Source organism: Schistocerca americana, chromosome 2, assembly GCF_021461395.2.
Source record: "Schistocerca americana isolate TAMUIC-IGC-003095 chromosome 2, iqSchAmer2.1, whole genome shotgun sequence".
Lineage (NCBI taxonomy): Eukaryota > Metazoa > Arthropoda > Insecta > Orthoptera > Acrididae > Schistocerca > Schistocerca americana.
The window spans coordinates 164123057-164135074 of record NC_060120.1 but is presented as its reverse complement, the minus strand read 5'-3'; positions in this window follow the sequence as shown (position 1 = coordinate 164135074).

Here is a 12018-nt window from a genome sequence, read left to right as displayed (position 1 = left end):
TTTTCAAAGCATGTGTAAGCAGGTTTGGGAAAGTGGACCACATAACTTCTTAGTTATCAGTAAAGATGATAACATAAACAATGGTCGGTATCGTAAGACTTTCGATGAATACTTTTGTATATATAGGATGTCATAACCTTCTACATTTAGTTGGCATGATGGCTTCTTCAAGAAACGTTCATCTCATCCTCTCTGAACCAGAAGCTGTAAACGATATTGCTACGAAAGAATATGTTGATAAGTCTTGACGTTCTATTAGTAACTGGATACCTCAACTAAACTCATTTCTAAGTGTTCTACATGTCTCTCCTAAAGCAATAGATTTTGGTAACAAACAAGTTCCTGGTTTGAAAGATCCATTAAATAATACGATGCATCTACTAAGAGATATGTTGATAGTTCTGTGGGTATTGTTAGAAAATTAATTGACAATGTTGTGTCATGGAACAAACTTAATCTAATTTTAAAATCATTCAATATACATGCTGATACTATCAGGCTTAATTCAAAACGGATTAGTAATCTTTCTACACCATCAGAAAATAATGATGCTAGCACAAAAAAATATGTGGATGATACTTGCCTACAACTTAAGAAACAGTTGGAGCAAAAAATTGATTTAAATCACAAAAATGTATTAGGTTCAGATAGTGGAACTAATGTAATACAGCTCAAAAGTAAGCGATGAAGTGGAGTTGCAGATCCATTAACTATGAGTGATGCTGTTACAAAAAAATATTTAGATGGTATTTGGAACCAATTAGAATAAAAAATAACACCCCTTCTGCATGATTTTGACGTTTACATAAGTTTTTGAAACATGTTGCTATAAAGGATGAAGAGATTGATGTAAGAAGTCTGCGCATTGAAAATGTTTCTAATCCTATTCATATGCATGATGCTGTTAATAAGAAATATATTGAAGACATTATAAAGAAAATTGATCATAAAATATCATCTCTGGTAAACAATAGCAACGATATTCGCAGAAAAATGTTACAAACGACTTTAAATATGTGAGATCTTTTCAGTGTAACAGATCGAGTGTTTCCAGAATGAGATTTTCACTCTGCAGCGGAGTGTGCGCTGATATGAAACTTTCTGGCAGATTAAAACTGTGTGCCCAACCGAGACTCGAACTCGGGACCTTTGCCTTTTGCGGGCAAGTGCTCTACCAAGGTTTGCAGGAGAGCGTCTGTAAAGTTTGGAAGGTAGGAGACGGGATACTGGCAGAAGTAAAGCTGTGAGTACCGGCCGTGAGTCGTGCTTCGGTAGCTCAGATGGTAGAGCACTTGCCTGCGAAATGCAAAGGTCCCAAGTTCGAGTCTCGGTCGGGCTCACAGTTTTAATCTGCCAGGAAGTTTCAGATCGAGTGTTTGATATACAAAATAAACGTCTAATACATATACCAAGAACCAGTATGAGATACTGATGCAGTAAACAAAGCATATGTAGATGAGAAATTTTCAAAACAGAAATTCATTTTGCGAATAGATAGCATACCTTCCACAAATCCAAGTGATACAGGGTATTTGCTACATAACAGAAAATACGAATATAATCTACCATACACTGGTCACATGATACTGTGTTCTGTAATGCCTGACATTGAAGTAATAACATTTGAACATAATGGACTCAAAACCAATCTTCAATTACAGATACCTGTAAGTGTGAAGGAAGGAGATACATTTAGTTTCAATAAACCATATCCTATCTAACTAGGAAATTATGGCTTACATTTAGAGTTTGAGTATGAAATAGTGAACTAGTATAAAACCTTAACATTTCAGATATCTGAGCCAGATAAGACTTAAACCTCATAAACTGTCTCACATGATATAAGATGTTTCAACGAATTGTCAGTCACAACATGAAGTTGAAGAAACAAATTATATCTGCTAGAAAAAATATACAGAAAAAGTTTCTATCCCTTAAGGCAAAAGAAAATAAGAGGAAAGTACAAATGGAAGAAAAATTACAACAAGTTTCTGAGCCTCTGAGAGAACTTCTATCAGTCAGCAAAAGGAAAGAGGTTTCAAATCCTGTATCTGTACAAACAGATATCACTAAGGTACAAAGTACTGATGTTAAACCCGAACTGACTTACCTGAAGAAACTTAAGCTTCATCAATTTTAAACAAAATTCCTATTAGAGAACGTGATGAAGTGTATGGAATGAGATATGATCCTGATAATGGGTGGATGATAGGAAGTGAGAAAGTGATAATTGATGGGGACGATTTAGTTATTAATGGTATAACGTTTAATGGAACAAAAGGACTGTACCATTTACTGTTTAGAAAGAGACACTCAAGAAAACATATACAAAATCTGATCTTTCAACATATGGAAAAATTTTGAAAGCTACTAATGCACATAGGATAAACTATGATAGTTATAAACCTGTTAATGCTAATAAGAGTGTCAAGTACCAGACAATTATAAAAGGTCTGCAGACGTATTTGGAACCAGATATAAGACTAATTTGCGAAGAATCTAGAGCACAATTATTAGAAGAACATCGTCAACTGAGTGGTGATACTTCAAAAAGTGAACCTAATGTTCAGAGTGGTGAAGGTATCACAGTAAAAAGAAGAGAAAAATTCCCTGTTGTAAAGCAGTGGAAAATATACAATAACAGTTTACCTGTAGATTACGTATATAGGGATAATCCAAATGAACTTGTTGAACGACTTTTCTTCTTACATGGTTCAAGAGCTGCAGGCAATACATCTCATGACAATGAAATTATTTCTATCGAAGAAGAGTTGAGAGAAGCTGGAATAATTATGTAACTTTATGAGTGACCAGATACTTGGGTATGGATTCTTGATACATGTAAAATATAAGTCATGAACATCAAACTAGCAGCTGCATAGTGTCTGCTAACTGACTACAGAGAGCAAGCTTCATGATGTACCTCACATTTCGCGAGAGGTTGGAAACCTTTCAAAACGGAAATTGGTTCAAAGAATTTTTGCAGTCTGAGGAGCTAGCACATGCTGGTTTCTACAGACCTAATCGCCAACATGATGATGATGATGACGATGATGATACTGTCAAATGTGTCTCTTGTGAAACTGAACAGAGTGAGTGGCAACTGGGTAAAGATCCACTAGTGAGACATTTATGTCACTCTCCAAAATGTCCCTTCGTGTGGTCTGCAGCTATTGGTTTATGTAAGCAATTCATGTTTAATGAACAGAAGCTGGCACATATCAGACTACCTGCATGGTTTCAGTACTGTTCTCGGATAGCACGTAAATAATTTTTCAAAAATTGGTCAAAATATCTACCAGCAAGACCAGAAAAGTTAGTAGAGGCTGGTTTCTTCTATACTGGCACTGGTAATTCTACAATCTGCTTCTATTGTGGTGGAGGACTATATGATTGGGAGGTGGGCGATGATCCATGGCAGCAGCACACATTCTGGTATCCTCATAGCAAGTCCTTATGGCTTAAGGACGAAATAATATATGAAAGAAAGTCATATGTTGAACATGATTAAAATAATCTGTCAATATCTTGTATCTACACTTTTTTACTACAATAAACAACAAAGTGAAAAAGTTACTTCTTTATTACCTTATCATTGTGAGTGTGTGTGTGTGTGTGTGTGTGTGTGTGTGTGTGTGTGTGGCGCGTTAGAGAGAGGAACAGAGAGAGAGTTTGAAGGCAATGACCTCTCTAAAACAAAATCAAAATATTAAAATCTTAGCAAGGCTAGAATGCATACAGCAAAACAACAATGTATGTTATCAATGGTACAAACCATAGGGCTATAACGTCACATCACTGAAAATTACTAATTTTTTACTCTTTACAGCAATTGAAACGTAAGTCCATAAGCTACAGGAAAAAAACATGTTAGAACTTGCAACGCCAAGTAAAAACACGACGACATTCAATGATGTTAAAGATAACATACATCAGCACTGTTATCACATAGCGTCACCTGATGACATCGCCAATAAGACACTTCAGCACCCTTATCACATAACGTCATCTGATGACGTCACTGATAAGACATGTCAGGACCCTTATCACATGATGTCATTTGATGACGTCACCGATAAGACACTTCAGCACTCTTATCAATAACGTCATCATATGACGTCATTCTGACATCACTGATAAGAGCTCGAGGGCCCCCGGCCATGGCTGTGCTTGAACATACGTATGCTATCTACTCATGCGTCGCCTTTGGAATTCTTGGTGCCACTCGCTCGATCTGTGGTGTGATGTCCCTCTGGACTGAGGCTACTAGGATCTTTGCTGGAGTCGTATTGTGGCGCAGCGAGTTGGGGAGGGGTAGCGGAGCGAGGAGGACGGTGTGAGAGATCCACCCAGCGAGTAATGCGAGCAATTGGGGCAGGGAGTCGGGCGATTGGTTGCTGGGCAAATTTTTGGGTCGATCTGAATCTGTGGCAAACTTCGAGCTCCGTCTTCGTGCATAGCTTGGCCATTCGTCTCTGGGACGCGGTACACCGATGAGAGAGCTATAGCCGGCTTCATTGTGCTGAATTCTGGGGCCCCCTGTGGAACCGCCAACTTTCAGCTTCGATTTGTAAAATTCAGTTATGTTTGGTTTATGAGGTCTTAACTGTTATTATCTTATTGATACTTATAGGTCTGTTGCGATCTTTGCGGTTTCTTAACTGATGCTGTTATTAAAGAAACGTGCTGTTCCGCATTTGACAGTCTTGCATAACTGAAGCTGTTATCATTGAAGACCTGCCTGTTTTCTATTTGGTAATTTTACTGAACTGACGCTTTTATTATTGAAGGCCTGCCTGTCCCCTTTTAATTAAATTAAGAGCTATTTCATAGCTTGGGTTTGCTGAAACTCTTAATAGTCAAGGCCTAGCTTTATTGCCGTATTATTGAAATGTGATATCTTACTCAACTTGCGTTGTAATTAAGTGAATATTGATTGCTAAAGGCTTACCTGTTTAAGAGGTATTTATGTAAAACCTGTTTCAGAGGTATTTATGTTAATAAGGTAGTGACAGGAAACGACTATGGGACCTAACGTTTCGCCTTACGTCCCTTCATCCACAGTTCTAGGTTTCACAAACGTTATCCGAATAACCTGAAACGGAAGCCAACAGGCAACATGAGAATAGATGGGCACGATAACCTAAATTATTTTGTTATCACGCCGAGTTGGAAAAAGCGTACAACAACAAATGGTTCAAATGGCTCTGAGCACTATGGGATTCAACATCTGAGGTCATCAGTCCCATACAACGTAGAACTACTTAAACCTAACTGACCTAAGGACATCACACACATCCATGCCCGAGGCAGGATTCGAACCTGCGACCGTAGTGGTCGCGCGGTTACAGACTGTAGCGCCTAGAACCGCTCGGCCACACTGGCCGGCCGTACAACAACAGTGCACCGTCAGATGACCCAGTGGTTAAGTGACGCAGACGCTTCCAGTGTGGTGAAACAAGTCTGTACGACGAAGAATGATGTTTCAGATCGTCTTCCTGTGAATATGCAGAATTCCAAATGGTTCAAATGGCTCTGAGCACTATGGGACTCAACTGCTGAGGTCATTAGTCCCCTAGAACTTAGAACTACTTAAACCTAACTAACCTAAGGACGTCACACACATCCATGCCCGAGGCAGGATTCGAACCTGCGACCGTAGCGGTCGTGCGGTTCCAGACTGCAGCGACTTTAACCGCACGGCCACTTCGGCCGGCGCAGGATTCCAAGAGAAGTGGAAACACTGCTGCTGAAAGACAGTCGTCTCACTATCGAAGATAGTCAAGGTTTGAAAATCATACACCATTTTTCAACATCTTCCATGACATTATGAATAGGACAAAGGTCGCAGGATCTATTTCAGGCCAATCCTGATGACTTACGTAGCCTCCAAGTCACAGTGGACGAGTGTAAGGTAAGGTGATGCTGAGTATGCTTATGAACTGCCATAGTGCGGTGCTAATTTATTACGTCCGGAGGGTGCAATCTGTCACAGCAACAAAATTTGATAACGAGGTTCGTGGATGCTGTCAACACAATGCGTCGACGTAAGATGTCCTAGGGAGTTCCTGAATAAAAGACAACGCCCCAGCTCTTTTACCACAGGACAAGACACGCCGAACACACAGTATAAAATCTTGCCTAAACCACCCCCTCTTTCTCCTGTATTCTCCTGACACGGGAGACGTTGACTTCTTCCCAGTTCCTCAAAAGGAGAAATGATGACGATGCAGGTATTTCAAAACCGGCAACGAGGCGATTTTCGGGATTAAATGTCTCTTGACTGGAAAAATACAGACTTATACAAGTTAGGTTCCCATCAAGTCGTCCATAGTTGAGAAAGATGTGCCACCTCAACAGTTTTCGTGTCTGGAGCTTGGTATTTGCGAGGTAATATTCAAAACTTCGTAATAGCTAGAGCTGAGCGTCTGCTTGTTTTTGACTGCATGATGAATGTGAACACATCGTTCTCATAAGTACTCTCCAAGAGGAAAAAGAAATGACTCACCATGAAGGAGTTAGGCGCTCTGGTCAAAATTTGATACTCATACAGCAACCGATAGTAAATGCAAAACTGTAAACTTTGGCGGCCGATGTGTGACGCTGCAGCGCAATTTTACCACGCAACTGGCAAGGATTGTAAACAAGGGATGCCCCAGCATAAACTCTTTTCGAATTTCATTCTGTGTACCCAGTTAGACAGTAAATTGGCTTCGCGGACAGTCAGGTGAACAACGTACACAGATGCAGGCATCTGAGATAGGACATACAGTTCACCTCAAAGAAATCGGTTTGAGTAATCTGCGCATCACTCAACGTCTTAACAACGGCGATGTCAGTATTCGAAGTTGTTGACATGGTCGAACACAGCATCAAGATGGATGCGGTAGACGTAGAGATACGAAAGAACTTGAAGACCGAGCAATCGTCAGAGAGAAACCCAGAGCTCTAGATTCATCATTATTATCAATTCGACGAGCAGCTGCTGCTTTAATGTCCATAAGGACCGTTAATAGGCGCCTCAGAGAAAGGTGGTTGATCTCACAATCTCACTTGCGCCGTCTGCCATTGATTCCGTAGACAACTAAGCCGGTCTGCAGTGGTGTTGGGTTTATTCGGCCTGGAATATCCTTGACTGGAGTAGAATTATCTTCACTGAAGAGTCCCGTTGCGAATTCAGCCCCAATTACTGGCAAAGACGTGTCTAGAGTCGGCCTGGACGGCCTGGGATACCTACCTGACTGTCACCCACCATACGGCCCGACAACCAGGATTAATGGTTTGGGGTGCTACTTCATAGTAGCCCTTCACAATTGAGAACTGTTGGAGCATCATGGACAAGGCCCTCCAACAAGCTCCGGATTTCGACGATCTAACGCTCCAATTGTACAGAATTTGTCATTGTATCCTAAGGAGGGCGTCCAAAAACTCCACCAAAAATGCCAAGACAAACAATTGCTTGCATAGGGGCTTGACTGTCTTACTCATTTTGTGATGCTGTTTCTCTTCAATAACTCAGCCCGTTTTTCTGAAATAGTAATGATTTATTTGTGTGTACATGTAAATCACATTTACAGATTTCCATCGCATTCGGATAATTCCTTCGTAGTGCGTCGTTTCTTAACACGATTCACATGCCGTACATGGTATGGTCGCGGCATTTCTGTCAATGAACACGCTCTCTGGGAATAAGTATTCACAATGTACGGGTACGTAGCGTATTTACTTTATGTCATAGGTAATACACGTTTTTCAATCCATCAAGTCGATGGAGGTAATTTGTGCATTACGACGAGTGGACCGTTGAATGTTAACTACAAGAGACACACCTGTCCTGGATAATATCATTCCACGAAAATAAAACTTTGTAGGTTTTTGTTTAAAGTGATGCTAGACGATATTACATTGCATATTGTCAATTTAAGACGCGATTATCTAAGACATCAAGCTTCAATTCCAGCTGTTACTGAAGGTATGTTGACGCATTAAATAGCATCAACAGAATGAGACTCAAGAAGTACATTTCTTTTTATTTTCTTTGCAAGATCCCGTCACCCTCGTTTCATCTGATTTTCAAACAAGAATTTCACTTTCATTACAAATATAAAAGTTTCCTCCTCTGCATTCGATACCGTAACGTGGATCCAAAACAAATGACCAAGAGGAAGCAAAATTTTCGATACCAGTTTCTTGTAAATGAAGAGTTATTTTCTCTCAGACTTTTCTGAAAATTGAGAAGGAAGTTGTCCTTTTATCTAGAGAAAGAGGAGAGAGAGACCAAATGTTGGTGACAGGCATCATGCGAAAGCAAACAGCCAAGTTTTACTGCCGCTTCAACACTTTGTAGCTTTAATGTCGCGCGTAAATTCATCACGAGCTCAATTTTGTCATAACTTCTAAACAGACCTGTTCCTTAGAAAGTAAAGTTCATATCCAAGAGCCAGCCGGGGTGGCCGAGTGGTTCTAGGGACTACAGTCTGGTACCGAGAGACCGCTACGGTCGCAGGTTCGAATCCTGCCTTTGGCATAGATGTGTGTGATGTTCTTAGGTTAGTTAGGTTTAAGTAGTTCTAAGTTCTAGGGGACTGACGACCTTAGAAGTTAAGTCCCATATTGCTCAGAGCCATTTGAACCATTCGTTCACTCAATCATAATTTAATTTCCAGGTCCAAATGGTAACCGTATTTCCACCGAAGACGTACAACTATCCATATCGTGATTTCAGTAAACGTTTTGACCTCTCTCTCGTGGAGGTATTCTCAGTCCATAGCATCAGCAAGCCATCCTGGGATTCACAGTTGTACGTAAGGTTCACAAAACAGTATTTACACCTTTCATTGACACTAGAACAGTTTCTAGTCAGAGAATAGTACAACTACTATGAACTGATTTTGTAGCTATCTTACGGTCTGCAACTTTAATCCTATTTACTCAGAAACTAGTATATGGAGTAGAAGGAATTGTCAAGTAGAAATGATCTTAATTTGTTTTAAAAACTTCATCACCTGCAGCGCTTTTAATTCACGACGGATCTTGTCAAATATCTTCCTGGCTTCATCGTTTTCTCCTTCCTGGGCAAGAGTGAGGTTAAGTAATAGATAATGAAAGCTGGTTCTGTTTCTAGTTTTATTGTTATGGATAATACGCTTGGTTATTCACAGCAAACTTCATAAAAGGGCGTGTCAGCATAAGTGTTTCGAGTGCAGTGTAGACCCTCTGATAAACACGATACATATATTTTCACACCAAACAGCTAACTCAGTCTATCTCTGGCACAGGAAACTTTCACTACTTGTACAGTGCACAAGTTAATGTTCTGTGTATCCAAACTGAGAATAAATTTTATTATGCTTCAGCATTTCTATATACTTTTGTTTGCTGTGGCTAAATTACTCACAAGAGTAAATGTATTCTGGAATTTACGTGCAGACCTCAGCGACCTCGGCGTGAGTGTCGACAAGTGATTAATTGTTCGCGTAGTATAATTTAAGGAAATAATGTTGGCCTGTGTGGCAGAACATTCATTGCTAAGCACTTGTTAACGCTGCTATTAACTTAGGTTTTTCCATCTAGCTGTTCACTTCCGAACAGTAAATTCATCAACGCGAAATTTGGTTTGAACATCACCGTATTCTACTAGGCATGGTCCTATTCGACGCGGTATGTCATTGCATTTCTCCGACCTTTGAACTGATTGACGCAACGGTTAAGTCGGCCTTTCACTTTTCACAAACACAGGTAGCTGCCTGAAGACAAATAAGCTGTAAGTGACCGACAAAAATCCTAGGACTGATCGCTGATCATGTCGTCTGGTACTTAACGAATGAGCCACAAAACAAATTTGTGATTATTAATTCAAACCATAATATTTGGCTTAGGTTTCTGCAGCATCTATACGCATTTGACGCTAAAGGTCTGTATCTGCCATGTGACAACTGCAAAACATGTTAATTGTCCCTTGGTATATGTACCGAAAAATATGGCGACCCACCGTAAAGGAAAAGGCCAGGTACATTCTTATTCCATAAAGACCCACTGTTCATGTTCCTTATACGGTTCCCTACGATCAGTCTCCACATAATAAACTAAATGAAATGCTACTCAGTATTTTATTAACACAATAATACTTACAGCAAGCGATGATATTACAAACGGAATGCCTATAACACTAGCTGAGAGAAGCACTACACAGCCATCTACGGGTGACAGTTCATACGCATGACAGCAAAGCCTTTCAGCAGTTCAAAACCTCTACCTACATCTCTCGCATCCCATTCCGTGAAACGGTGGCACATAAATTCCCCATGCCTATCGCAAAGATGTGTACAAAGAGCAAGTTAAAGGGTGGAGCACTGAAATAAATGAAACCATGCCGTGTTCCATTACTAATCTTCAGTTCATTATTAAATGTCTTTATTGGTAGTAGCTTAAATTTTTAGCGAGCCACGCAAAATTTTAAAACTTTTATCAAATGTTTCCTGCGAATGTTTGTTAATTCACTAAGCATGAAATTCGCTTAACGTAATGTCACGAATATTTATTCATCACTCCATTTTGATTTTTCAGTTCCACCAGTAACATCCCCTCGATAATCATTGCGAGGCTGGACTTTCACGTATTCTAATTTCATTATTGGTAATTCGTTAGGCAACGTAGGCCTCAGGCCTGAGGGAAATGTTAGTTTCAGCATGAATTCGAACTTTGTTTGAAGCACGTATTAAGAGATACTCAATGACGAACAGATTACGCAGTCAGTAGTAAGTGCGCAGCTGAATGCAAAACATTTAATTTCATGAAGATGAAACGTGAAATTATGGATGGATGCTCAGTATTAAATAATTAAGCTGGCCTGCTTAACGAATTCACCGTTACGCCCCTATTCAGGCTGTTCTGCTAGCGTCTCTCCTTATCACACAAAAATTGCGTAATTTGCCGTAATGTCGTGTGATTCAAGTACCCTGGAAATGTATGATCCAATGTGTAATTTGTCTGAAGTTGACCGTAAGTTTTGTTACTATTTGAACCACAAAGCCTCTTGATAATGACCAAGCGAGTTAAATTAGGTAACTGAGAGCGTATCTGTTTCTATGAGGAAGATCGTTCTGTGGGTCGTCCCTTAAATCGTCATATGAACGTCAGAATTACAGATCGACCACAAGATAGAGGAAAGATCATTGGACATGATGTGATACCTATGTTATTCTATTTAGTCTACGCGACAGAAGTTGCTAACCTTCTAGGAGCCGAGTACCGTAGGTCGCTGGAGGACCAAAACCTTGCTAGTGAAAAAAGCGCATGAAACTTCCATTTTCAAATTGCGCCGTCGCAGAGCGCAAAAAACTATTGACCTACGTCACTGAGATCAGTATGTTGTGGAGTTTTGCTCACGTGTTATTACATTTCTGGAGCTATAAAATGTCTTCTGTAGACGTCTAGACAGATTCTGCAAACAACTACCGTGTTTAAACCAGCTCGCTCTGTTCGTCCATGAGACACAGAAGATATTCGACACCGGCGCCCACGTCATGTTTGTTGATTTACATAAGGCGTTTGACATAGTTCCGCACTACTACTTAATAAACGAAATACTAGCGTGCCCAGTATCTAGCTGTGTAATTGGACTGAGCAGTGCAATTGGAGTGAGCAGGCCACTCTTTATGGGGCAGTCCTGTTTGACCGCATTCGTGACTTTTTCGAGTGAAATAAAATTAATGCTGAATATGATGACATAGTTTTATTCCTTATACGTCTGTCATTGTTGTTGTTGGGGTCTTCAGTCGAGAGACTGGTTTGAAGCAGCTCTCCATGCTACTCTATCCCGTGCAAACTTCTTCATCTCCAAGTAACTACTGCAACCTGCATCCTTCTGAATCTGCTTAGTGTATTCATCTGTTGGTTTCCCTCTACGATATTTACTCTCCGCGTTGCCCTCAAATAGTAAATAGGTGATCCCTTGATTCCTTGGAACATGTCCTACCAAACGGTCTCTTCTTCTCCTCTTCTTCTAGTCAAGTTGTG